This window comes from Calonectris borealis, chromosome 2, assembly GCF_964195595.1.
Source record: "Calonectris borealis chromosome 2, bCalBor7.hap1.2, whole genome shotgun sequence".
Taxonomy (NCBI): Eukaryota; Metazoa; Chordata; class Aves; order Procellariiformes; family Procellariidae; genus Calonectris; species Calonectris borealis.
This window is the reverse complement of record NC_134313.1, coordinates 3348720-3374737: the sequence shown is the minus strand read 5'-3', so window position 1 is coordinate 3374737 and position 26018 is coordinate 3348720. Positions and strand designations below refer to the sequence as shown.

The window sequence follows — 26018 nt, the reverse complement described above, 5'->3', positions numbered from 1 at the left end:
TCTTACTCTTGCAGCCAGAGAAGCCCCAGCAGCCACCAGCTCAGAGTGAGCCACACGTGTCCACGTGGGTGGGTGAAGACTGCAAGCAGTTAGTTTGCAACTGGTTTTCTGGTGGGGAGGAAGAGTCTATCAGATCAGTCATGCCAAGCTCAATGAAAAGCCCAGAAGAAAAACTCTCCCATCACCAGCCTTATCTCAGATTGGATGTGGAACGTCCTGGTTTGGTCCCACAACTGCTCTCAGGAGCACCCCCCAGTTCTCCAGGACTTTCATCCACCCTTCAACACCTCCCTTCATCAACAGAAGCTTTGAGGAAGCAAGCCAATAACCAGCACGAAGGTGTGACACAAATCTGCAGAGAGACTGGACAACGGGAATGGCATGCGTGTCACCGCAGCCTTGATTTATGTTGAGCGTCGATGGATCAGGGCCAGAATAACCTCCACCATGAAAGCAAAGAGAGAGGCTACCCTAGCAAAACTCAGAAGCATACTCCAGACCCACCTGGGGCCAAGCTCATCATCCCCATGAAGCTCAGACAGATGAAATTATACCTTCCTAACACAAGAACCACTCAAGGTTGCCAACTCAAATCTTCTTAGGGATGGTGAAAGCACAACAGCTACTGCACAGCCCCACCAACAATTGGTTTAGATAGACTTTGATCTACAGCGCCAGACCCCCTGACTGACCATCTGCACAGCACCCGCTATCCAAGTATGGCAGGCAAAAGCCCAAGATACCACACACAGCAGGTTGTACCACCCATCTTCATGTCTTCAAAAGCCACCTGCAAACTACCAGAGGGATGCTGTGCTGATGGCAAATCCCTTCAAGCTCTTGCCACCCATCTGCTCAGTCCTTGGGTGAGAAGGACCCTAACCTCTTTGGAGCGCCCCAGCACTACTGCAATTAAGACAAATCCCAAAAAAAGCACAACCTGAGCCCAACTCCACTGCTGCCACAGTTTTCCAGCAAGGACTCCATCTTGTCCATGTGTAGCAGCAGAGAATGTGAAATTGCTGCCGTGGTGGCCATGATCATGTGTCATACCTCATGGCAGAGATCTTCTACGTTACCTAGAATGGTATCTCTCACTTTTTTAACATTTATTCTATCTGAGAAAGAAAATTTTAAAAAAAGAAAAAAAAAAAAACCACAAAACCAAAACTCCAAGTGATAAAAAACCCACAAAATATAAAATTAAAAAAAAAAAAAAACTAAAGACAGAATCTAGGGGAACTTTTTTGCTGCCACCAGGACTGCTTCCAAAGGGTTCACATGCCAATCTAATAATAAAGCTGTCATACGGGGTGATGTGATTTTAGCTTTCAAGCTGAAGGTTGCTATGGGAGGCTGCTCCCAGCAGCAGCGCTGCACAGCATTTGTAAAAGGCAGCACCAGACACCGCTCTGATTTTTGAATAGAAAGAAATTAACTTTTTTTCTTTTTTTTTAAAAAAAAGTCCCAGAAAAAGCAGCAGTCCTGGAAAGAGACGGGAAGGGAAAAAAAAAAATAAATAAATGGGGCTGTAATTCAGAAGCCTGCAGAAGTGTGGATGCAGGAACACCCCCCTCCCAAAGCTAAAGCACCAGGTAAACCTCAGTCTTGCAAATCGGTGCACATCAACCGAGCCGGGGTTGCTGTATTAGCCAACACCAGGTTGGGTCGGACACGGGAGAAGTTAAAGATGATCAGATGATCTCACGTGCCGTATAAGCAAGGAGCAGAAACGGGAACAGTTATTGCCATGCAGCAGTGCATTAAACTGCAGGGTATGTTGACTGTGCATCTAAATCCTGACTCTCCGGTAAAAATGAGGCATCACTTCACAACAGGTTGAGGAAGTTTACCTAGCACAGGACAAGCTTTTTAGAATAAACAAAAAGAAGAGAGAGAGAGATATATAGGGAGCTGTGCAAAGAATAAAAGAAGATATATACACAGAGAGCTGTGCAAAGCTGGTCAAATACAAATGACTCTCTTAAAAGTAACAAACAAGTAAACATAGAAGATATTTTCTACACCAAATTGCAAGATATAGGAGCCCGTTACAACCCGAGGATTTACAGAGGAAACATAATAAGAAGGAGGTTTACCGAGGACTTAACACAAGGATATAGCCATGAAGCAGCAGGAGGGGGAGACGGAGTAGCTATTTACCTTTACCCAGTGCGCTGAAGACTACTGAATACTGATTTATAAAAGGCTTTTAATTCATGTTGCCAAAGCTCCCAGCCAGAACGTGCTTTAATTCTTTGCAGGTTAAGTAAAGCAGAGCTGGCAGATGAGATAAATGGATAGGGATGAATACTTAGAGAGAAAACACTGCAATTCTGTGGACACGTGCCTATACAAGGTTAATGTCAAGAGACACACACAACTGTGTTATTTAAAGGACAAACTGAGAATGCAATAATATTAACGACGACAAAAATAAAGAGTTATAAATGACACGTTTTGAGCCCCTGCTCAGATGTGAGCAGACAGCCGAAAGCTGGCGTACCCTGTACTCCAGTCCAGAGATGGACCATCTTTTCCTTTGCAAATTGTCAACAGGAGATGCTATTTTTTACAAAAATATACAGCAGAACCAATAAACCAGAAAGCCAAATCCTCTGGGGCTTTCTGTTTGTAAGGTTTGCAGGGTATGTTTGCCTCTCACACTTGTACCTAACTGAGCTGCAATAATTAACTCTCCCGCAGAACTTGCTCATCAGGGGTCCAGCGCTCAGGTGGCCGGTTCAGAGCAAAGGCTGGAACTGAGAGGGTTAAATTGGGCTTATAATGGGTAGGAAATGGCAAAAATCAATTTGATTTAGTGCTGCTCTATTTCAGGCAATTCTCCCCTGTTGCTACTTTAACTTCTCAGGGCAAAAAAAACAGTATTATATATTGTTTCTATTTTATATATATATTTCTATATATGCATATAATATATACATTTAAATATATACTCTAAATATATATATTATTTTTCCATATTCTACACTGCTATACTTGTGAAAAAATAAACATTTTCACTTCCATCATCCCATAGACACAGACCTAGATATTAGCTACAAGGTCTCATCATATCAGGGAGATGATTTTTCTAAGGCTGTCAGATCACCAGTGGCATCAGCACCAATGCCAGCCAGGAAAGAAGGTCAAGACCTTGTCTCTATCATGGAAAGACTCTTCTCCCCCTCTGGTTACGATGATACATCTTGTTTTCAAAGGATCATTACGGACGCGCTGTCTATATGGCTGAAGGAAATCTGGCTGATGACGCAGGAGTCTTCAGTTCAGTGGATCAGTGGAGCATCTGCTTTACATGGAGAATAGGGTAACCAAGATGGGATGAAAACAGAACCGGCTCTGGAGTCAAAAGAAATGGAAGAGCGTACAACCATGCGTACAACCTGTAGGAATACAAGACAGCATCCTCTATCCTACTCAGCATAGCTATATCCCTGCTGAGACACTCCTTCATCAACACCAAGGGCCAGCAGGCAAGGCCTTTGACATGGTCCCCCACAACATCCCTCTCTCTAAACTGGAGAGGTATGGATTTGATGGGTGGACTGTCCCGTGGGTGAGGAATTGGTTGGATGGTCATATCCAGAGGGTAGTGACCTCAATGTCCAGATGGAGATCAGTGACAAGTGGTGTCCCGCAGGGGTCCGTATTGGGACTGGTACTGTTTAATATCTTCATCAATGACAGACACTGGGATCGAGTGCACCCTCAGCAAATTTGCAGATGACACCAAGCTGAGTGGTGCGGTTGACACGCCTGAAGGACGGGATGCCATCCAGAGGGACCTGGACAAGCTCGAGAAGTGGGCCCGTGGGAACCTCATGAGGTTCAACCACGCCAACTGCAAGGTCCTGCACCTGGGTCGGGGCAACCTCTGGTATCAATACAGGCTGGGGGATGAAGGGATGGAGAGCAGCCCTGCCGAGAAGGACTTGGGGGTACTGGTGGATGAAAAGCTGGACATGAGTCGGCAATGTGCACCATATCTTGGCCAACCGTATCCTGGGCTGCATCCAAAGCAGCATGGCCAGCAGGTCAAGGGAGGTCATTCTGCCCCTCTGCTCTGCGCCAGTGAGAACCCACCTGCGTCCAGACAGACATGGGCATGTTGGAGCGGGTCCAGAGGAGGCCACAAAAATGATCAGGGGGGTGGAACGCCTCTCTTATGAAGAAAGGCTGAGAGAGTTGGGGTTGTTCAGCCTGGAGAAGAGAAGGCTCCGGGGAGACCTTATTGCAGCCTTTCAGTACTTAAAGGGGGCTTATAAGAAAGATGGGGACAGACTTTTTAGCAGGGCCTGTTGTGACAGGACAAGGGGGAATGGTTTTAAACTAGAAGAGGGGAGATTCAGACTAGATATAAGGAAGAAATTTTTTCCAGTGACGGTGGTGAAACCCTGGCACAGGTTGCCCAGAGAGGTGGTAGATGCCCCATCCCTGGAAACATTCAAGGTCAGGTTGGATGGGGCTTTGAGCAACCTGATCTAGTTAAAGATGTCCCTGCCCTCGGCAGGGGGGTTGGACTGGATGACCTTCAACGGTCCCTTCCAACCTAGACTATTCTATGATTCTATTCTATGATCCTATGAAGATCTCCTCCAGGCAGGTTCACAACCATGAACTTCTGTGATGTCAAAGCTTTCAGACCCTATTAAAACTACGATGGAAGTTATACATAGATGCAATCTTACGACAAGAGAAGGAAAACCAATTTGAGTCCGATGTTCAGATACGCAACTGAGATGCTGGAGGAGAGAGATTCCAAAGCATGGATCCAGCTCAGGTCCTGCATATCACAGATGTGCATTTCACAATGTCTGCGTTTGAGACAAAATCCCGCCATGGATCGGAGAATCCTTTGCCAAGGGAAATTTTGCCAGAACATACAAATAACCCAAACAGAAGTCTTTATCCATAAATCAGTATTTGTCTAAGTGCCCACCCTCGAATTTTTTCCTGAAAGTACTTCACCAGCAACAATCCTGAGCCCACAGTACCATGCAAAAAAAGAAACAACTATTGAGATGTATCAACTACAGCGGCAGCTATCAGGAACACATCATCCAAGAAAAATTATTATATTAATTGAACTATTTTGCTACAAGCAAACCAAATTATTGCAGAAGACCTCACTATTAGACCAAGGCTTCAGAGTCCAGCCAGCCCACCACCATCTACCCACCCTTCACATCTCGATCCATTCCCAATGCTCCTCCTTCCTTGGCACTCTATTAATAAGCTCAGGGATGTCCTTCCCAGCGGTCTCAACGCCTTGTCAGCAGAAATTCAAATCAATCCAGCCCTGGAAGCAGCTGCGGCAAATAACTCAATCACGTTCATCATTTTAACTTATCCTATTTATGAATCAGGTCAAGCTTGAAATCTCCATTTACATTATCTGCCTTCATGATATTAAGATAATCATGCAGAGGACTGATCAAAGGTTCCTCATAACTTTGAGAGCAAGTATTACCATATGGGAACACTTTATCTATTCCAGCATCCTTTTTTTGACTACAGAGTACTTTCTTCTCCAGAAATTAGGACGAGGAACACCATAGAATCATTTAGGTTGGAAAAGACCTTTAAGATCATTGAGTCCAACTGCTAACACTACCAAGTCCACCGCTAAACCATGTCCCTAAGCACCTCATCTACACGTCTTTTAAATACCTCCAGGGATGGCGACTCAACCACTTCCCTGGGCAGCCTGTTCCAGGGCCTGACCACTCTTTCAGTGAAGAAATTTTTCCTAATGTCCAATCTAAACCTCCCTTGGCGCAACTTGAGGCCATTTCCTCTTGTCCTATCGCTGATACTTGGGCGAAGAGACCAACACCCACCTCGCTACAACCTCCGTCCAGGTAGTTGTAGAGCGCGATGAGGTCTCCCCTCAGCCTCCTCTTCTCCAGACTAAACAGTCCCAGTTCCCTCAGCCGCTCCTCATCAGACTTGTGCTCCAGGCCCTTCACCAGCTTCTCTGGACACGCTCCAGCACCTCCATGTCCTTCTTGGAGTGAGGGGCCCAAAACTGAACACAGGATTCGAGGTGCGGCCTCACCAGTGCCCAGTACAGGGGCACGATCACCTCCCTGCTCCTGCTGGCCACACTAGTTCTGATACAGGCCAGGATGCCGTTGGTCTTCTTGGCCACCTGGGCACACTGCCGGCTCATGTTCAGCCGGCTGTCAACCAGCACCCCCAGGTCCTTTTCCTCTGGGCACTTTCCAGCCACTCTTCCCCAAGCCTGTAGCGTTGCCTGGGTTGTTGTGGCCGAAGTGCAGGACCCGGCACTTGGCCTTGTTGAACCTCATACAGTTGGCCTCGGCCCATCGATCCAGCCTGTCCAGGTCCCTCTGCAGAGCCTTCCTACCCTCGAGCAGATCAACACTCCTGCCCAACTTGGTGTCGTCTGCAAACTTACTGAGGGAGCACTCGATCCCCTCGTCCAGATCGTTGATAAAGATATTGAACAGGACCGGCCCCAGTACTGAGTCCTGGGGAACACCGCTCATGACTGGCCGCCACTCTCTGGGCTCGGCCATCCAGCCAGTTTTTTACCCAGCGAAGCGTAGGCGTGTCCAAGTCATGAGCAATCAGTTTCTCCAGGAGAATGCTGTCAAAGGCTCTACTAAAGTCCAGGTAGACCACATCCACAGCCTTTCCCTCATCCACTAAGCATCCCTCATCACCTTGTCATAGAATGAGATCAGGTTGGTCAAGCAGGACCTGCCTCTCATAAACCCATGCTGACTGGGCCTGATCACCTGGTTGTCCTGTACGTGCCACGTGATGGCACTCAAGATGATCTGTTCCATAACCTTCCCCGGCACCGAGGTCAAACTGACACGCCTGTAGTTCCCCAGATCCTCCTTCCAGCCTTTCTTGTAGATGGGCGTCTCATTTGCTAACCTCCAGTCAACTGGGACCTCCCCGGTTAGCCAGGACTGCTGATAAATGATGGAAAGTGTCTTGGTGAGCACTTCTGCCAGCTCCCTCAGTACCCTTACCATGCTGAACAAGAAAGCGCTGCCCATAATAAAACTGAGCTCCTCTATTCAGTATCAGGGCAACAGAGACTGTACGTACATCTCCAAATAACTACGAAGATCATCAGGTTTCAAAACAGAACATCTGCTAAAAATCTCCGAGAAAAAGATATTCAAGCTACCTTGAATTACCTTTATTTTACCTAGGCTGGATGGAGGGCATTCTGTTTTTTCCAGATTGAGTTTGAAAATAATCAAAAATGGTCCTTTTAACAGCATTCATTTCTCTCAGCCCTGCTTTGATGGGGAAATGAACTCTGTAGCCTCCTGAAATGCAGAAACACTCTACTCATGCTCTTACAGCCCTTTCTCTGTTGTGCCCCCACCAGCCCAGTAATAGCTGCAGCACCTGCACAACATCACCAGGTCACAGTCACATCTGGTACAGATCTGACAACAACAACAACAACAACAACAACAAAAGAAAAGAGAAAAAGCAATTCCTATCTTCTCAAAGAACTTCCACTCCGCTGTTCACCTCCAACTTGCTATTTTTCTTCCCGCAACAAATAAAATGTAACATCATTCTGCTATTTTTGGAAATAGATGTTTTATCCACAGTGTGGGCAGAGGGAAACAATTTTTATCCAGATTTTAAGATTATTTAAAGAGGGGAAAAAAATGTATGTAAGCTAGTAAAACAGTGTTATTTGGGAAAAAAAAATCTAGAAATATTTTAATAGAAGCACTTCACTTCTGGTACCAGTTATTAAGAACACAGATATAATCATTTATTTATCACATATGCAGCAAGAAAACTTTGGAGAAAAAAAAAAATCACATGGGACATAATCCAATGAAAATCTTCCCCATTAACTTGAGAACGAAGTTCTATTGAATATTTCAAGCGCGATTACACTGTAACAAAATGGCATCATGCCAGGAAGTCCTATAAATTATTCTCTCTCAGTACCTCCCTTCCTCGCAAAGATGCCAGGAGGATGGATAAAAAAATGTGCTCCCCGATCAAAGTGAAAGGCATCGAAGAAATATGCAGGATCCTTCAAACGACCGCGTTTGTCCCAAAGCGGAAGGATGACCTTAACGGTTGGTGTCGCAACTTCTAGCCAGGATCTGGCGTGGGAATTACTGTACCAAGAAGATGCTTTCTGCAAAGGAATTAAACACGTGGGGTTTAAAATGATGGTAGCCTGCTCCAAGTCATAACTTTGAATGCAGTTAATGCTGCTGGCTCGATTTTAGAGCTACCAACGGCAGAAAATTTTCCACTGAGTTTCTCTAATGTGGACAAACGATCACGAGTAGCAGAGGTGAAAGCTCAAAACAGCTCCATGGGTGATGCACGAGCTCAGAGGGACTCCAGGTCCCACACTCAGGAGCGGTGAGCTTTGACCGGGAATCCCGACCGTCTTTTCTCCGGCCATGACTTTAGTTTAGGAGGAAGCAAACATAAACAATCACGAATATTGCCAAGTCCAGGCAGCAAGACTGTAACGCAGCTAATTAAACGCTTCGTCAAAGACTCTCTGATCGTTCAAAGGATTGGGATGCGCAAGGAAGAGGCTTGCAGAAGTATGAACAGCAGCCAGAGTGCTGAGTAAGCACATCCGAAAGCGGTAAACACTAACATGAATTCAATTTAAATTCCCTGAACACGTTAGGGAAAAGGGAGAGGAGAAAAAGCCATTCTGCGGCCAAGCTCACCCACGTAACCGAAGTGTTGTGTCTAGGAATGCAGTTTGGCTTCTCTACAGTCAAGGGAGGGAGACTGGAGCCTCCCCAAAGGAGCTCCACTGACCATGGAAGGAGTCACGGGTCTCCGGTAACTTCTTCAAGTCCCTTGGGACCAGTGTCATCACTACGTGAGCCTGACCACAGAAGTGAACACAACCCACCCAGGATCATGGAGGACATCAACTGACGAGCAAAGAAGGGGACAACACTTCAAGACTCTCACAGCAGCTCATGGACCCCAAATGCCAATTCACTGCCTCTTTGAACATGCAAGTTGATTCTTCCTCTTACGTAAAGCATTCAGGAAATTTACTTTGATATGTCTTAGAGTTAGCTACACCAGGCTCAATAAACACAAAGCGATGATGGAGAGGAAGCGTCACAACATGCAAACTCCTAACACAAACTGGAGCCAACGAAAAGGAACTGGATGTCACCACTGGCACCTCAAAAAGTAACTTTGCTCAAGGTTATACTTTCAGGTAAGCAACAGAATGCATAGCAAAGACGATAGAATAATATAGAGATTATTATAATGTAAAATATAATTATTATAGATTATTATAATGTAAAATTATAAGGTAAAATTGGTGGTGCAGTGTCATTTGGATCTTGTTCTTTTCAACAGAGAAGGAGCTCACAGAAGTAAAGAGGAGAGATAAGCACCAAAAATGCTCCTTGCCCCATGGGGAAAGAGGAGAAGGAAGAAGACACACTGAAGGAATGAGTTTGATTTAGGAAGGAGACTGACAACACCAAACACATCAGAAACGAACTCAATAAGGAACAGTTTAGAGAAGACATCTGGAACCTCTGTGCTTCCTACCACATACCAGAAAAAAAAACAGGAAATCTCCCACAAAAAATGAAAAGTCAGGAAATTCTCAAGAGATAAGTGAAATTATTTGAGTAATTGAACTATAGCACAGGTTGTGGAGGCCAAGAATTCAAGCATCCAAAGGCACAGGGAAGTGCATAACAAAACCAGCCAAAGTTGTCATAACTAAGTTATAACACAAATGTTTAAGCCAGCCTTAGTGATTAACCATCAGGAGAAACCCAGGGAGAAATTATCACCGCATTTGCATATCAGGACATTATTTTCTCTTCTTTTGAGCATGCTATTACTGGTCTCCATCCAAAAGAGAGATTCTTGAGCTAAATGAACCCTGTGTCTCACTAGGCAATTCCTAGACTACTTATAATTAAAGGGACCATTAAGCCTTCAGAGAACCAGATGCCAATCCATGTCAAAAGTTACACAGCTGAACGTGGTCCAGTTACACCACATCCCAAATAGATATAATTCTATAGGAAGCTTTTTCCGTATCTTACAATCTTAAGACCATTCGAGATGCTCTTGCCTGTATTATCCCTTGTTTAGAAATGAAAAAACTGTCCCTAGTTATCTGCCAGCAAGATTAAGATGGGATAAGTGGCAAATAGAAGAAAAAGCCCATCTGATCACTGATATCGTGGGGAAGCCAATTAAAAAAATTTTAAAATTTCATAAAAAAAATATCACACTTTTTCGGGGGGTAGGGTGATATTTTGGGCTCCCTTTTTGCATGCTTATTCAGGGTCTGTACAGACAAGAGACTGTACATTCTTGCGGATTGGTAAATGTCACAAGCCTGGTTCATCCATTCTTGAAAAAGTCTCTTATAAACAATGTAAAAGCGTAATTAAGCACCATGAAGAGGGCTTTTGCACAACCTGGTCCGGGTGACAGAACACCCTGAAATACCTTTTGAAATAAGGCATTGATTAAGCTTTCCCCTCTGCATTTAAATGGGAAAAGAAAGTCCAAACTACAAATCGACTCAGAAACAGCCATCATATAAGATACTAAAAATATTATCATCTAAACACAGGAAGGTCAAAAAATAAATTCTTAACTGCCTTCTCAACATAACGCAGAAAGCATTTCTATTCTTAAGCATACACCAAGGCCAGTGAATTTGGGAAAAAGACAGATGGGAGAATATGTAAGAGAATATGTTCCCCGAATACTTCCACAAATAGGCTACCAAAAGTCAAGAGAGATGCTGCTCCACAAGAGATACAGAAGCCACAGGATATGCATATCTTGACATTCCCCACCAGGAGACCTTCTGGAAGAGACCGAGAAGTCTTTACTACTTGTTACCATGGCACTGCCTCCAGACACTCATCCTATGTTTTCCAAATTTGCAAACAAAATGCCCAGCCTCCCATGGTCATGGAGTGACAGATGCCACTTTCTCAGCCTTTCCCAGCAACGTGGTGATGATCACCACAAAAAATTATGATACAAGAACCATCAATGGTCTACACTCACTTTCCCATTTACTAGTCCTGTTCTCCTGCCCTTTCAGTTGCTCCCATAACTTGAAGCTGTTGGCCAGCTTCAATCAAATTGGAGAGGGGAAAAAAAAAAAATAATATATCTTAAAACATAATCACCACCCAAAAGTTGGGTGAAATACTAAGGGCTGAATCAAGGAAAATCAAGGCTTTGGTGGACAAGTAGACCAAAACACAACACTTGCAGCAACTACCCAGCATGTGGATTACCTATGAGTAGACAAATGGGTGACCAGCCAGAGTTATGATTTCTCTTGTGGTGGGGGTAGCAAATAGAGCTGGCAAGTGGCAGAAGATGTGTCAGGAGGTGAAAGGCACATCTGTAGGAAATCAGGTGTCTTCTGCTTGCTCTTCAGTAGATGGAGTGTGGAGAGCAGCTGGAGATCCTCCTTCTGAGGCTCATATTTTAGACATTTCTTTTGCCACATTCTGGTTCATGTCCCCACCAACAGCAAGGTCAATCTTAGTGCTGTAGCCAGCAGTAGTGTAGCCAGCCACTAATGCTCCAGCCCTAAAGTCACTTCAGCCACTTGGGTTTCCTCACATATACATAATCTGACAAGCACCAGAGTATCAGTATATTGCTGCCCAAAAACTTCCCGTGAAGAGCAGATGTCCCACAACCAGAGGCCTGAAGACTACGTACTTGCTCCCCAAAAACCTCCCTTGAGGAGCAGGTGTCCCACAACCTGAGGCCTGAAGACTATGTTCTTGCTCCCCAAAAACCTCCTGTGAGGAGCAGATGTCCCACAACCAGAGGCCTGAAGACTATGTCCTTGCTCCTCAAGTATACAGTGTCCAACCAGCAAATGACACAGTGTGTTTCCAACATAAACCTGTCATGCTCTGACAAATGCATCCACTCACACTACTCTCTCATTTGATCAAGAAACTGGGACCATAATTAAGCAGAACAGGGGACTAACAGAAAGGTGTACTTCAGTTAAAACAATGACCTAATTTTTGTCATTTTACTCCAAAAACTAGATTTACATCTTTCATTGCATGAATTTGCTTTTCTATTTTAAAGATTTTTGCCACCTAACACGCAGTCTTGTTTGCAGTCAAGTCAGAGCAAAATTGATGAATGCCAACACAGCTGGATCTCAACAGCCCTTCCACTAAACCGCAGTGTAAAAATTAAGGGAGTGCCAGAGATTACTAAGAAAAATACAGCAACACACCTGTAGGTTTCCAATCAAAAGTCATCTCACGGAGATGGAAACAATTCCAGGTGCAGGGGAAGCATGCAAAGGCAAGCACACATGGCAGAGTTTGCATTAGTCCAGTTTCTAACCAAGTCACAGCTGCCTTTATTGCAATGACACTAGCTGGTATTTCCAGTTGTGAGATGGGAAAAATCAGCTGACATGAGCATCTTTGCCTACAGTCCCAGAAAACGTAGGTTGAAAAAGGCATACGTGAAGAAAAAAAAAATCCATTCTTCTTTCTTTTCCACACATGGAGCTAGCTAAAGCAGTCCACGTTCTCCAGTTGCTACCACCAGCATTTATTTATCACCATACTCAATTCTGAAAACAAACTCCAAGTGATAATGCACGATCCTGCTGCAAAACTAAACTGAGATGGATGGAGGGCGAGGGGTATAATTTAAGACAGTTTATATCGTTCACGGTACCAAGAACACTGCATTCAGGCTGCAAGAAAGGTCACTGGTAAATTGAAGTCAGCAGAAGGTAACAGAAAAGTTTACAAACAACATCTCAACAGAAAAAGGAGCTAATCTGGGCATTCAGGGAAAAAAGCAACCAGGTATGCAAGAGCCCTCCTCACCCCAGATGTGAGCATACTCATCTTCAGAGGTCCAGAACATCCCATGATGAAGCACACGAGATTTGCATTAGTGCCATCAATAGTAGCACCCAGTGTGACAGGAACCTCCTCCTTGGCAAAGCCGTACATACCAACACAGAAGAACAGTTTGGAGTTATCCCCCACCTCCCAGCTGGCTCATCCCTTTTAGTGCAGAAGTCTCGGTAGCCAGGATCTCCCTCCAGCAAAGGGCAAAGGATTGCTGCCCTGGTTAGACTTAACCTTTCAGCCTTTTTGCAAATGCTACAGGAGATAAGAAACGTAGATTCACTTCTTCCCTTCTGAACACCATCATCCGATTAAAACACAGTTTCTCAAGTAAAGGAGAAACTCTTTATGTGGTTTTGTTGGAAGAACACAATGGAGGTCTGCATTGCATGTCATCATAAAATCATAGAATACCAGGTTGGAAGGGACCTCAAGGATCATCTGGTCCAACCTTTCCTGGCAAAAGAATGGTCTAGACAAGATGGCCCAGCACCCTGCCCAGCCGAATCAGCAGACAACTGACACACAGCACTGTGCCATTGACTTCACTGGGTCCTTCACGGTCCAAACTCCAGTTGGGAGTTTCATGCTGAGGCCACAGGAGAGAACAGGAAAATATGAAGAATCTCAATCCAACAGGACAGGCTGAACGTCATCCTACTTTCCTTTCTAACCTTGGACCATCCACATAAACGCACTTGCCACAAAACAGCTCAGGATCTCTAAAACAAAGATCACCCTGACCTCGCAGAGGTGCTACTTTGCATAATCAGGTTCCTCGACATTACCATATCTTCAGTTCCACTTCCAGGGAAGAGAGGGCATACACCAAGTATCTTGAATGTCAGGTAGTTCAGCTATTTTGGATCAGGAAGACTAAGGGAAATGCCCTAAACATCCAACTTGCAGAATAGTATCTTGCAGAATAAAGTCACATTCCCCTTCAACTGAAGAGTCTCCAAGTCCATTTGTTTGCTCAACACATGCCTTAGCAGCGATAAAACCACCACACATTTCTACACTGCATAGCACTGAGTGCTGCAGAGCAACATGTTCTCAAACCCAACAGTGGTTGAGCATCCCTTGCTCATGTCCCCTACAAAATGCTTCCTGACATGATAACCCCTGCTCCTCTACTCTGTATCCCCGCAACACTTCTGTCACAATCTCTCCACATCCTCCATATATCCATGGATGCTTCCCCTCTACGGCTTCAAGCCCCATCCATGTCTCAATTTGTTCTCCAAAGCATCCTCCCAAGTACCAGAGAGGCAGCAAGCAGCATACATGGGTAATCTAGACCTAGACACGTACTAACTGGTTGACTGGATGATACCAATAAAATAGATAATCGCTGAATTTTCCTGTGTTTCCCTTGATGACATTGAGATATTAAGGACTTATGTGCTTCATAAACACATTCATTGACGGTTGGATAGAGGAGAAAAGTCCAAATCAGCAAACTGTACTCTTTTCTCTGATGTGGTTAACTCAGCCAACCCACTGAAGTGGAAGAGGCAGAAAGACAGCGACAGGAGAAAGCCTTAAAGGAAGCAAAAGACTTCAGACTATCAAAAAAAATCCACTTCTGAAAACAACTTAATAGTACTCATCTGTTCTCACTTTCATACCCGTGCCCCAAACACTGTATTTGTATTTAATTTTCTGGTTCACCAAGTAGAAAAATAACCCATTCCTCAGGCTTCCAGCTTTATTTATGCACTTGGTTAGGATGGAGCTGAACACTCAAACCTGTCATTGAAGGTTTTAGGTGTTCCTAGCTCAGGTTTGCACTTACCGTGTAGCAAAGCATCAGCGATGGAGGCTTTGTACTCTGCCTCACAGACAATGGCACTGCCCAGAAGAAACCACCTTCCACCCTACCACACCACCCAAGGTCCCACCACGTCACGATGGCTGGCATTCAGCCTCTTCAGCTGGGAGTTCAAGCAACATTAATCCAACCCAAGCGAGAGCTACAAGCTGCCTCATAGGGCTAAGACTATTTCTCATCTATTTTTTTTGGTAGGGTTTCATTTTGAATGAATCAGGTTTTCGAACTGGCTCACCACGCAGACATCAGCACACCAACGCCAAATTGTTGGATAGGGCTGAAGTCCATGGATCCGCTTAAAAAAGAGCGGAGCCCTGATTTTATTGGCTTAAAATGATGCAAAAACGCATCTTTGGGCTGCAGCTCCATGATGCATTAGCTCTGACAAGTGAGATAAGTCAAGACCTCCCCACACTGTTCCTTCCCCGCCCCACACGATGGCTGGCTCTCCACTCTCTTGCTAATACAGCAGCCAGCAACTCATGCTGTAAATCAGATCAATGAAACATTCAGTTAAAAATAACAGCCCAAAACTCCTCCATTGCAGGAGAGCCTTTAGTATTACAAATGATGAAAGCACGTTTCTAAAAAAAGCAAGCTGAGTTAAGAGCGATTTCTGAGAAGGTGCCAAAAAATCAGCACCAAGCCCAGCCAGCAGAACAAGGGCTGGGCTGCTCCAAGTATTGCCGGGTCACCAGAATAACCCTGATAGTGGGAAAATGGGTCTCAATAACCCCAGCTAGTGGCTACCTAGATCCAAGATGTTGCTTGGCTCCCATCCTGGACCTGTGTGGAGATGCTGTAGGAGCAGGACATTCAGAGGACACCACCGTGTTCTGCTTGAGCTAGTCCTTGGGCATCTCCTCGCGCAGTGGGCTGCGTTATTCCTGCCGCGTGGCTGGGAGCCATGGGAAGATGTTGGGATGCAGCTTCTGGGGTCAAGAAACAGCATCCTTGCGGTGAGCACAAGCATTTGGCCTGTGGTGCTTACTGAAACTGTGAGAGAAGAGAGACACCCCTGAGGTTTACAACTATTTTTATGATTGATGCTGGGCAATATGAGGAATTTGGGGATTGTGGTTTTTCCGCCCCCCTCCTTTTCATCTGATCTAAACACCTTTTATCTACGCACAGTAAGTAAATAACCGGCTGTCTTCACCCTGCAATCCAGATAGCTGTCCCCACGCCTGGACCAGACCAGTGCTTCACCCACAGCAACCAGGTCCATCAGCAGGAGGATCTGCAACAGCTTCTGGCTCACAGCTTCCCCCCGGACACCGCAGCATCTCACCTCCTGTTTCCAACACTGGGGTGCAATCCCGCTACAGCAATCGCGGCTTTTATTGCCTTTTACAAACGTCTTATTCACTCCGTATTAATCCCTCAGAGCAGTTACTCCTTCCTTTTACCCCTGGAGACACCAAGCTAAAATATTCGTCGGATTAAACACAAAAACCTACAGCTCTAGGCAGTCATTCAGGACAGAGGAGTTGCTGTTACACAGTTTTCTGATATAGTACAGCAGTATAACACAGCGTCCTTGCAATAAAAGTACAGAATGAGCTTCTAAAGAAGCCTTTCTAAACTAGATGTTTTTAAGTGAATTTAGATTTCATGACAAGCTCTTTTTGCTTACTTCTCACTTCTTCTCATCCTTTTTTTTTTTGGGGGGGTGGGGGGGGGCAGACAGGGGCTGTTCTTTCTTGAGCTCAACATTAAATAAGAGGGACCCCAGAATATATTGAAAATGCACTCTTAAGGCATGGCACATGGCATATTTCAAACAAATGCCACGGCATATTTCAAACAAATGCAGCTGAAAATCTCCAAAATATCAAAAGCTATTTCAGCAAAGAGTTTCGCTTACTTTAGACGTTCATGCAACTTCTAAAAAGTTGAATCTCTTCCAAGTATTTTAACTCAATTGCATGGACAAACTCACCAGCACAGGAAGGTGCCAACAACCCCATGGTCCACAGCTCTGTAGTCTTCCCAGGCTCCAGAGGACTTCCCAAATCCATCTGTGAGGGATGTCAGCTTCCTCGGGACCTACTGCCCTGAAACGTCCTCGCTGTGAGCTGGGATTTGCTTCCAGCCTCTCAACTGGATCTGATACCAATCATCATCTCCTCACTTCCTTTTACTCTCCAGTAAATTTGAAGTTATCCAAGTCAGGAACCAACCTTCTTGTCTTGCGCTTGCATGGCTTCCAGCTCGCAACACCTATATCCTACAGCAGTGCTCATGATTACCAGCTGGACCTTCAACAGTAGGACATGTATTTGTGTAGCTCTACTCTGTCTATATGTAGGGAAGAGGTTTCTGATGGGGCGTTAGAGCTCAGTCCCTTCTCCATCATTCCCATGGTGTCCTGCCATACACCTCCCTCAAGCTCCAGCTTCAGCCCACCATGATGGGATACAGCTCATCATTTTGGGGAAAGCTTTAAGGCACAGTCTCTTCCAGACCACGTCCAGATATCCCCAGATATTTTTAGAGCAAACCATGGCGGTGTGCGTTAACACATGCACATCGTCCACATCTCAGCCACAACGGATCACAAACACTGAACAAGACCTGATACACGCTATTTTATTCGACCTTTGGTTACAACAGAGCCAAAGCAAGGTGATTCCAGCCCATAAATATTCCCGACTCAGCCAGCATGTGCAGACTAAAGAAGCTCAGACCTCAAACCTTGAAGGTAAGTGTACAACAGCATCGAGTCACCCCAGTTGTTTCACCTTAAATAGACGAGAGGGAGGTGTTGACACTGAAGTGATGCTTTGCAGTTCAGGCAATCTGTGTTCAATTGCCAGGCTTGCATAAACTCTGTAATGCAGTATTGTGTATCTAGGAGAATTAAAGACAAGGCATAGTCATCTCATCAGCCTCCAAAGCATCCTAGTGCTGCAAAATGCATAGGAAGGACTCTTGGTTTAATGGGGTGTTATTCTGCTTCAGTATAGCACAGCAAGAAATGGACTTGCATCGTTTTAATTTTTAACATTCAAGTAGATTTAAAAAAAAAAAAAAAGCACAAATGAAAAAAGATACAACAATTATATCCAAGGTGGCAAGAAGCTGGCGCTGCGTTTATCATGGGAACAGCTTGGGAGTTATCCTGAACCAGTTCGTACCATTGATCAAGGCATTTCTTTGCATCAGCCTGCTGCAGCAGGCAGATAAAACATAGCTGCACCGTGTGCATAAACCGTGTTTACATACATAAATCTTAGCAAAGTGGCTTCTTATTTCAAGGCAAAAGCAGAAAAAACTATATGTTGCATTAAATATTTTCTTCTCTGTCCTCTTCTCGACCGTCTGAAAGATCAATTAAAGCGCTTTTGCATAAAACAGGCAAAGAGAAGCGCTTTCCAAAAATAAATAAATAAATAATGAAACCACTCTCTCCTTTTAAGATGATCTCTAAAGAAAACAAGCATAACGACTTAAAGATTCCCACAGTGAAAAAGAAGAAAATGCAGAAGGTTTAGTCATCCACTTAGGAGGTAACAAAGTAGATTTCTCGAGCCTTACGTCTCTTGCAAAATTTTAAGCACTCATACACAAATATTAGTAACACGCTGCAGCAAGCTGAATAGTTTCCCCTGCCCTCGCACAGGAATATGTGTAAGTCCCTCCCTTGCACTCACATACACATTTGCTGTTTCCATCACTTTTCTATTTGCAAAGAGATAAAATGAAACTACAAGCAATCGTGCCATTGATTTTAACGCCTTCCTCCCCTTATGAAGGTCTTGCTGTCCTGTATATCTGCAATCTCTCTGTCCAACCACACTGCAACATCTGGAAGCGCGATCTCTCTGCACGCTGACCAGTAATGCCACTAATGTCCAAAAGCCTCAGCACTGAGAGAGCATCACTGAGATCAACTGGTCTCCCAGTTACCAACCATAACAGGAACTGGAAGAAAAGGGAGAGAGATCATCCCACCAAGCAAACTCAAGATCTACTTTCTTCTTCCTCAGACTACCCCATATCATATCTTTGCAAGGCAAGGGAGGAACTGTTCCCATCAAAAACCCATCTTCTTAGTTTCTAAGGAAGAAATTTTTTACGATGAGGGTGGTGAAACACTGGCACAGGTTGCCCAGAGAGGTGGTAGATGCTCTATCCCTGGAAACATTCGATTGGGCTCTGAGCAACCTGATCTAGTTGAAGATGTCCCTGCTCGTGGCAGGGGAGTTGGACTGGATGACTTTTAAAGGTCCCTTCCAACCCAAACCACCCTATGATTCTATGACTCTTAGTTCTCCAGGGAGCAGCAAAGCGTTACACCATCGTGTCAAGATGAACCCGGAGGACCTTCCCAAGGTTGTGTTGTTGGACAGCAATTTGGTGGAGTTATATCTCCTCCCTCCCACAGCATCGGTGAAGCGCTTGAGTGCTCTTCTACTTTGCCCAGCCCATGCCAAGACATTGGGCTGACTTCCAGCAACGCAGTTTGGAAAGGAAATCTCAGCTCCAAGCAAAGCTGTGATAGGGGACAATAGCCATCATCACACCCAGATGCAAAAGAGCTGATAGGAGAGAGAAACCAACTGAAACAGGAGGAAAATAACTTGCAATATTAAAAAAAAAAAAACACCACACAAAAAAAAAACAAAACCAACAACCCCCCCAAAAAAACCACAACAAATAAAAAAAAAAAGCTAAGAGGCAAATAATTCATTCAGGCAATATGCAGCGCCCATATTCTACCTGAATCATTTAAGTTGAAGGTTCATGGTTTAATCAGAACAACCGTAAAAAGAAAAGCTAGGGTCAGAAGTACAAGATTTATCTTGAGTGAACGAAATAGGTTTCTCGGTAAGGCATTTTCATTTAAAATAGAAAAAACATGTTGCAGTTTGTCAACTGACCAGTAAGGGGAGTCGGTGCCTAGAGCTTCGAGTCAACCACGCATATGCAGTTTTGGGTGGAGAAAACTCAAATAAACAGTTCTGAGGTAGCGACATTGAGAAAACATTGATGACTGCCAGAAGATGCTGTAGGAAGATGGACACCATGTCCAGAAAAACCACTAACCTGGAAAAGGGAGAGGGCTTGAGAGATACTACAGGAGAAAAAAAAGTCATATTTTTGCTTGGAAATGGGTCTTTCTCTCCCTGCAAGATATAATGGAAAGCACGCGATGGAGAGCACTTGGAAGAAGAAAGGCAAAGAACAAATGAAATCCAGTCAAGATGGAGCTTGGGATAAAAAAAAAAAAGGACTAAATCTCAATGCACTTCTGGGTACGATATTCTGATGGTACCATGTTTCCCAGAAAAGACTTGGGCCAATTCCTCTGGTGGCCTTGAGGAGACATCTAGAAGGGTACCAGATGCCTGGGAGAAGACTTCAGAAGACAAGGGCTAATCAGACTCCTTACCACTGAGCCCCAGCACTAGAAACAAATAAGAGAAAAATAAAAATAAAGATTTTTTTTTTTAAAAAAAAGCTCCAAATCTGAGTGGGATTTAATAATATTATACAGTATCTAAAATAAATGCCAGCAGTAGGAACTCATTAAGCATTGTATGGGGAACAGCAGCAAAATCACTCCTGCGTCTATAGCCATGCTGGGCTCATCAACAGAAACGGGGCTGCCACCAGCTTACGGGGCCATGGGGAGGAGCACTCAAACATTTACGTTCCTCTTTCCTCTTAATCTCATTAACCTCGTATTTGCTCTGTTGTTGGTGATTACTCAGGATGTTAATAGGCATACTTTTTGCATATTATTTACTGAATGTTACAAATCTGTATAGCTCTGTATAAGAAACGGGGCTAGAACATGCCAATTCTCCCCATGCTATGGAAAACAGAGGTAGAGAAATAAAATCCTTTTCATGGACTTGTTTCAAAGATCGTGATTTCTTGAATAAGTGCAAGATAACCAATGGATTCAGAAAAATATATAAAACCCCTCCTTTTTTCTAACTCTAGAATACTTTCTAAAGTATTCTATGAAGGAGGAACAGACACACAAACCAAAAATACCCAAGAAAAGACTTATTTCCTACTATTAAGCTGGAGTACATGAAACAACTATCCTAGCCACGATACAAATTTTCGGAATGGTATTCCAGGTGGGAAAAACAGATGTAGTTTAAGAAAACTATTTCTGCTGATACAAAACTCTAAAGGTTTTACAAATACAGTCCGTTACACCTTGAAAAATGAAACCTTCACTGACCATCTGTTCCTAGCAGAGAGCGCCCATTAACACTCACTTTGACCAGAAAGCTCAACTCAAAGTCAACGCATCGTGAGCATGGACCATCCCAGAGCTTAATGAATCAGCCAAGTCAGGCAAGATCAGCTGTCAGAAGAAGAATTTGGATGGAGATTGCCCCATATTAACCAGTTAAAACAAGGAAACCACCTCAAGAGCAGAAGACGCCATCCAGAAGTGAACATCTGCAAGCGTTGAGCCCACAATGTTCCTGCACACCCACTCCAAAGGCTGGGTCCACAAAACGTAGCATCACCTCCAACGAATATGGAGAAAAACAACCAAAACAGAAGAAAGAACCAGAAACAGGAAGGATTACCAAAGAAAGAAAACAGCAAAAAATCTCTCACCCACAATTTTATTCCCTTCTGCTGTGGAGCCACTTGTTTGGCACTAGGCAGCAGTAGCCCAACGGACCCAAGGCCCGTCTCAGCAGTATTGTCTCTGTTCGGGGAAAAGTTAAAAAATGAAAATCAGAAGTGAAAAGTTCTTACAGCTTTTTATCTGCTCTGTTTACCCCGGTCTGAAGTGCAGGCATTCCCAAGACTGAGGTTTTAGCTGTATGTTTACATTCAACTGCCTTTCGGAGTTTTCACACCCTGTAAATTTGTTAAAGAAAAATATATATACTAGACAAGCTTTGCTTTTGGCTTATACAGTACCTCTTGACAATGTAACACATACATTAAAAAAAACCCACAAACACTCCCCTTTAATTTCAGGGTGCAAACAACAGGGGATGCCCAGTGAAACACAGCAAGTAATTTTCATTTTCTGCAATTTGTGATTTCACCTAACTGTCATTTCCCCCTGCTTAGTGAGCTCATATTTTACATTCAGTCTTAGCCAATTAAGCAGGATCTGTCAGCATTTTTCCCACATCTCCTACAAAAAGAAAGCCCATGGAACTAAAGGGATTGCTGAGCTAGAAGCACGCAACTGGGTCAACCAAGCGGACCCAGCACTGGAAAAGGTCTCAGCACAGAAGAGCAAAACCTTCTCTAGAATGGTGTAACAAAGCTGCGCAGAGGACTCGTGCCTTTATAACAGCAGCCAATCTGTTATAAAGCAGAGTTAGCAGAAGACTGAAAAATCATTATGGTAGCTTTATAATTTATTTTGAACTAAAAATATATAGAGAGAGGAAAAATTAAATCATTGCTTTTGGGAAGATGATTCATATGAGAGTGCATGTGCTTATGGGTGTGTATAGAGCAAGAGACAATAGACAGATATACAGCTGCATATTTTAGAACAGCATCCGTAAAGATCCGATAGCTCAGATAAATCATTAACTGAAGTCTCCAAAGTTACTAAAGCCCTTTTTTCCTCACATGCTTTAGTGACTGATTTTTTTTTTTTGTCCCAAATTTGGAAACTAATGGTTCAGAAGGAATTTAACATGCTTTTAATGCAGTTTCTTATGCTTAAAAAAAACAAGAAAACAAGAAAAAGAATGGCTTAGGCAACTCAGGTAAGGCACCTTTACGCTGTGTAAAGTTAAGGACGTGGACATATTATTCCCTTTATACGGTAATTATTCCTCAAAGAAAGTGTTTCAATCGAACTGCTGAAAATTTTGGCTGGTTGGTTTGTTTTAAGCAGGAGAAGCATCATCACTCGGGACTCAGCCTTCCAGACTTATCATCAAAGCTTTCTTATCCCTCCTTGTGACGGGATGGTGGAGAAAGTCAAATCACATGGGACGACACTGGGGTTGGAGAGAGCAGCAAAGGATGCTGAAGGAGCTCTCACCCTGAGTTTTTGTACCCTTAGAAAAACCACACAATTACCCTTTGCCCTTCTTTGATGAACACAATCTTTCTCCACACCCTCAAAAGCCAACAGCAGAAGCTCCAACACATGAAAAAAATCATTAAGAGCCTTTACGTTGAAGTACAGTGCCCGGTGTCAGCTTTTGAAAGCAGGGTAAATAAGTAGGACCTTTAAATTTTAACATGTTGCTCAGCGACACCTTGTCGTGCTACATCATCCAGCACTTCCTCCTCATTATTTCCCTGGCCAAAGGTCAAAATTCATTTTCCCAAGAGACAAGCCTCCTATAGAAAGAGCGATGAAACTCCCACATCCAACTATCTCAAGAACAATCCACATCTCCATCCTGGAGACCTTCCAAACATCAAGACATGCTGTGACTTCTCAAGGAGGCAGCCTTCCCTCTTCATAATGACTGTACAGCGACAGACGAAGCACGTGCATTGTCACCACAGAGATATAGGATCCCTTGTACAAATCCTGTTCCTCCTGTAATACATCTAAGGAGGCATCGATATGAAGTACCACTGTCTACTGGTTCACATCCACACATTGGCAGCTAAACAGAAAGTCTATGTATCCACATTCAAGAGTCTTGGGAGCGTTTTTTCTGGGTGTTGTGGATTTGTTTTGCTTTTTTGAAATCTATTAGAAAAATTTAAAAAGTAACTGCTTGGTATGCCGCTAAAATACAGACCAACCTGCTCTAGCGCCAGGACTGCACCTTCCCCTTCTCTGATGCACGCCACATCTCAGCACGTTCAAAGGTCCCAGCAAAGTGCAAGCAGCAGAGAATCCCTCAGCCCTGCCACCACGTCCTTGGGAAAGTCACTCCTTGACCACCATGTGCTACCAAGTTCCCGTAATTCATAAAAAGAGCAAAACTGAATGAGTTATAGAGAGCAACGCTGGCAGCTACAGTTAACTATCTTCATCTGATCGATTACTCCTTCCATTTGTAAAAAACAACCCTAATATTCCTGTGATTTAGTGCAACTTAAGATGGGGAATAAAAGTCAGGAATCTTGTCTCTAGAAACCTCACATTGCAATCCTGCTCCAAATGAAAACAGCATTATTTATCCAGCACGCAGAGTCCAGCACTGAAATCTCAGGATGCTCATGGCTCCTAAGGTAAGAGTTTCTACCACCTTCATGTAGCCTTGGGTCAACTGTTTTTAAACTGCCTCTGCAAACAAAACCAGTAAACATTTTAATTGTTCAGAACGAGCTAAGCCACAACGCATCCCATCCTGCCAAGAAGGGATTCAGGTGCTTAACCGTAGAAACCCAGTGGCCCAGTTTTACAGAAGTATCAATATTATAGAATCATAGAATCATTTAGGTTGCAAAAGACCTCTAAGATCATTGAGTCCAACCTTTAACCTAGCACTGCCAAGTCCACCACTAAACCATGTCCCTAAGTGCCACATCTACATATTTTTTAAATACCTCCAGGGATGGGGACTCAACCACTCAACCAATGCTTGACAACCCTTTCGGTGAAGAAATTTTTCCTAATGTCCAATCTAAACCTCCCGGGCACTACTTGAGGCCATTTCCTCTCGTCCTATCGCTTGTCACTTGGGAGAAGAGACCAACACCCACCTCACTACAACCTCCTTTCAGGTAGTTGTAGAGCGCGATGAGGTCTCCCCTCAGCCTCCTCTTCTCCAGACTAAACAGTCCCAGTTCCCTCAGCCGCTCTTCATAAGGCTTGTGCTCCAGGCCCTTCACCAGCTTCGTTGCCCTCCTCTGGACACACTCCAGCACCTCCATGTCCTTCTTGGAGTGAGGGGCCCAAACCTGAACACAGGATTCGAGGTACGGCCTCACCAGTGCCGAATACAGGGGCACGATCACCTCCCTGCTCCTGCTGGCCACACTATTTCTGATACAGGCCAGGATGCCGTTGGCCTTCTGGGCCACCTGGGCACACTGCCGGCTCATGTTCAGCCGGCTGTCAACCAGCACCCCCAGGTCCTTTTCCTCCGGGCAACTTTCCAGCCACTCTTCCCCAAGCCTGTAGCGTTGCCTGGGGTTGTTGTGACCCAAGTGCAGGACCCGGCACTTGGCCTTGTTGAACCTCATACAGTTGGCCTCAGCCCATCGATCCAGCCTGTCCAGGTCCCTCTGCAGAGCCTTCCTACCCTCCAGCAGATCAACACTCCCACCCAGCTTGGTGTCGTCTGCAAACTTACTGAGGGAGCACTCGATCTCCTCATCCAGATCATTGATAAAGACATTGAACAGAACTGGCCCCAAAACTGAGCGGGAACACCGCTCGTGACCGGCCGCCAACTGGATTTAACTCCGTTGACCACAACTCTCTGGGCTCGGTCGTCCAGCCAGTTTTTTACCCAGTGAAGAGTGTACCTGTCTAGGCCGTGAGCCGCCAGCTGCTCTCAGAGCACCCAATGGTGCAGACAGCCCTAGAAGGATGAAAACCAATACTGAAATTATCAACATGCAGTACGTCGCGCATGCGACTTCTTACCGACCCATCTTCTTCTTATCTTATCCTCCCACCCTTCCCATCCCACGGATCTATCTGTTTTCTTCTCCGACTCTATCTTGCCAGGCAGTTTCTCCACAGCAGGGCCTCTCCTTCTGCTGGACACCGTACAGGAATGCAACAGGGGCATGATCTTTGGTTGGCATCCATAGGAACAAGCTCATTATAGAAAGGAATTAATGACAACTCTGCCTACCTGCAGGTTTTTTTGGTTTTTTTAAGCCCTTGTGTATAAAACTCACATGATGTCAGTAGAGGAATATCACGCTAAAGATCTGGAACGTAAGGGGCGGGTTTTCCTCGTTTCTATGGTTATAAGCAATTTTAATGACCAACCTAAATAAAAAAGCTGGAAGAGAGATAAAGTAGGAAGAAGTGAGGTAGGCGTTTAATTTTGATTGACAAGACATAGCATAACTAGTTAAGATCTGTCAAATGCCTGCTGAGGATCACAAATCCTCAGCATGTTGTATGGCAGACAGAATTAGTCTAAACACACAGTTTTACAAAAATGTTTCTTACCCGGCGAGATCAGAGTTCACCATTTCATTTTCCCCACACAAAGCAACTGATATCATAACTACCCAAAGGAGCTAAGGTAGGGACAGAAAAAATATATAGTTTTTATTATTTGTGAGATTTTCAAATGCTAACATGCTACAACGTCTTAACATTTGTCCCTGGCCAATATATATTTTTATATATATATATATACACACAC

At 44.3% G+C, this 26018-nt stretch overlaps 1 protein-coding gene across 27 annotated transcripts in view; it reads right to left on the bottom strand.

Moving 5' to 3' along the window:
* Positions 1–26018, bottom strand: part of TSNARE1 (t-SNARE domain containing 1) — a 554353-nt gene that overhangs the window by 475161 nt on the left and 53174 nt on the right. For 19 of the 27 annotated variants that reach the window (XR_012672221.1, XR_012672220.1, XR_012672222.1 and 16 more), the window contains exon 2: positions 21358–21451. The exons of 4 other annotated variants lie outside the window; for them this stretch is intronic. The gene's annotated coding sequence lies outside the window, so the exon portion shown is untranslated. Of the gene's footprint in view, positions 1–4104; positions 5800–16705; positions 16994–21357; positions 21452–26018 lie in introns of those variants that run through there. 4 more of the 27 variants (XR_012672235.1, XR_012672227.1, XR_012672232.1 and 1 more) reach the window with 3 other exon arrangements.